The sequence below is a fragment of the Nycticebus coucang genome, chromosome 11, assembly GCF_027406575.1.
Source record: "Nycticebus coucang isolate mNycCou1 chromosome 11, mNycCou1.pri, whole genome shotgun sequence".
Classification (NCBI taxonomy): Eukaryota; Metazoa; Chordata; class Mammalia; order Primates; family Lorisidae; genus Nycticebus; species Nycticebus coucang.
Genome location: NC_069790.1, coordinates 123,113,504 through 123,116,563, shown reverse-complemented (window position 1 = coordinate 123,116,563; position 3,060 = coordinate 123,113,504). Strand labels below are relative to the sequence as shown.

The window sequence follows — 3,060 nt, the reverse complement described above, 5'->3', positions numbered from 1 at the left end:
GCCTGTAAATCAGTGAGCTGCCTCTCAACACGAGTCTCTCTGATTCTGAAACTCGTGCCCTATTTGATCCAGTGTTTCCTGACTGTGTCAATGTGTATTTCACCACTCTCAGCACAGGCATGAAAGAAAAGCTGCAACTCAGGAAAGAATTGTCTATGACGCACCAGAATATTCCAAGACACAGGAAAAAATGCGCACAGGAGGCACATCTGAGGTTGAACGGGCAACTGCCGGGCACCCCTCGTGGGCAGAGCTGCCCCAGCACTTCTGAGTCTCTGGAAAGCTTTTGAAAGGTCAGTTGTTAGACGGCCTCAATCCCAGCAAATGTCCAAGTGAGCTACTTATTCAGCTGACCATGTTTCCCACGACTAACCAGAACAAATCTGCTGCTGGGGGGAAATGGGGTCTGGAGAGCGTTTAGTGACGTGTAAGTGAAGTGTTTGGATCAAAGGACAGGACATAACCATTCAAAAAGTTCAGAAAATGTCTACAGCAGTTACCACACTGTAAATGTAGGAAATTGTGACACTAGTCAGTAGGCCAGTTCCTCAGTCTTCACTCTGCGCCCTTCATTTCTTCAGTTTTCCTCCAGGAGCAGGAGGGACACAGGAGAATCGTGGAGCTCAGCACCACACCTGACAGCATCTACCTCCTGGGTTCATAGATGGGACGTCCAAACAGCCTCGGAGCCCTGCCCTGCCATGGAAGACGGGCTCTCTCACGAGAGCTGCTATCTCTGCCCGTGATCCAAGCAGGAATTTAAGAGGGATTTACCGTCTCCTCCAGTTCGGGCCTGTGTGCAGGCCCCTGGTTCACAGCATCATAAATGGCAAGAACTGTGAGCTAAATGAGAATGAAGAGAAAGTATCAGTGACTTTCATTCAAACACTGCAGAGTTGGAGTCTTCAGGGTCAGTCCCATTGATCAGAGGGATTTGGAATCATTTCCCAGGAGAGTGAATTTCATCCCTTCCCACCTCGGTTGTTAACTGGCAGTCCTTCTCCCCTCGTAATCAGAACCAGCCGCCTGGCCAGCACACACTCACTCCCTGTTCACCCAGAGACGTGAGCATTGCAAACTTGCCAGGTATCAATCTCTGCCTCCAAATGAAAAAGAAAAGCCATTCTTTTATCTTCTGTGGAAACACTTTTCTCTTAGATTCCTTTTTTTTTTTTTTAAGTTTAGAAAGCATAAGGTTTTGTATCGCTTCTCAGCCTTTTGGCTAAGATCAAGTGTAGAAAGCATAAGGTTTTATTTTATTTTATTTTTATTACTATCATTATTATTGTTGTTGTTATTAGTTTTGAACCCACCAGCCGTGGGGCATGTGGCAGGTGCCCTAACCACTGAGCTATGAGCACCCCTTTTCTTTTAGATTCTAAAACCTCTAATTCAGCAAAATCCATAGTTTAGTGGAGAAGCTATGGGTCTGCAGACAAAACTATGTCAGGACTCATTCTAAACATTACCTTTGGGTTCCTAGACCAGTACATTCTGGCTAGGACAGAAAAATCACAATAGATTATTCACTCTTTATCGGAGTTTATGTGACATTCTGAAGGGTAGCACCTCAAACTAGAAGATAATATCTCCTTGGCATCAAACCTGAATCTTTAATAATCATTTTATTACTATAAGGTCAACAGTTTCTGGATGATGATCTATTTGATGAGACTGGGAGATCCCACAAGCATCTGCTCATGGCCATATATCTTTTGCTGTAAAGGAAATTTCTTGATAAAAATCAAAACAGCTTGAGATTTAATGACAAGTATATGACATTAGGCCCATGAAAGATGAAAACCAGAAGAGGGTACACTGGCCTTCTCCTCTGTTCTTTGGAGATTTACAGTGTCAAAGCCGCCAGGGGTGACTGACGCAGCATGCTGCACAGAACCATCTCAGCACTGGGTTTCTGTTCATCTTTTTCTGTCCAAGTCCATGAGGGAATTCTCATGAGGCATAGGTGTTTGTTAGGGAGGAGGAGGGGGTCATTAGGACTGGAACTCTGTTTATGAGAGAGGGATTCTTGCAAACTAATTGCCCCTTCAGATACTGCTCCCAAAGTGTCACAGAGACCATTTCTGCTTGAGTACCTGGTCTCCACAGTCAGCTTAGTGGCAAGGTTGGAGGTATCTCACAAAGGAGAATGTTAGTACCCAAAGAAGGTACAATTTGTCCCGTATCTCCAGCATCTTGCCACAGGCTCCCCAGAGCCTCCCACAACATCACAGACACGTAACACTGGACCTGCTGGCGCAGTGGCTTAAGGAAGAGTTTTTGGCACTGCAGCCGGGACTAACTGAACGCTTTCCCCTGCTCTGGGCTCCACTCAAAGCTCATAGCTTTTCCGGTTACCCATCAAAGTGCTTTGACTGCCACATTACTACTTCACAATATTGCCTTTTTTAGTTATGAAGAGAAGGAGAAGAAATGACAGTAATTCCTCAGCATTAACTTTTTTAATTTATCCCAATAAGCACCAGAGCAACAGACCTTTAAAAATGTTACAAGGTTGCAGGCCCAGGTATTTTCCATGTTAAATAAAAATACATCATATCAGAAACTTGTTCATATTTCTAGAGCTATCCAATGGATAAAAAAGACAATACAACTTTCTTTTTTTTTTTTTTTTTTTTTTTGGTTTTTGGCCGGGGCTGGGTTTGAACCCACCACCTCCGGCATATGGGACCGGCGCCCTACTCCTTGAGCCACAGGCACCGCCCAACAATACAACTTTCTATTACACTTTTCTGAATTAACAAAATGTGTGAACAACACATTAATATACAACATATGAAACACTCAGGAGCTCGCTGCCCAGCTGGAGAAATGAAGCCTTTAAATCCTCTTCTCAAAACGACCTTTCCACCCTCCACTGCACCAGGTGTCACCCTCACGGAAACCAGCACCCTGATTTGGGTGCTTATTGATTCCATTTCTTCATACAATACACCCTCTGTCATGTTTGTTAAGCATTACATGTAATTTGTGTTTACTACACATATTTTTGTGTGATGTAGGGGAGCCTTCCCCGCCCCTGTATGGGCTCTGGTCCCT

At 44.3% G+C, this 3,060-nt stretch overlaps 1 pseudogene; it reads left to right on the top strand.

Annotated features, from left to right (window-relative positions):
• The first annotated feature begins 1,202 nt into the window (after window positions 1-1,202).
• On the top strand, window positions 1,203-1,348 carry LOC128560680 (uncharacterized; annotated as a pseudogene).
• Window positions 1,349-3,060: the final 1,712 nt, after the last annotated feature.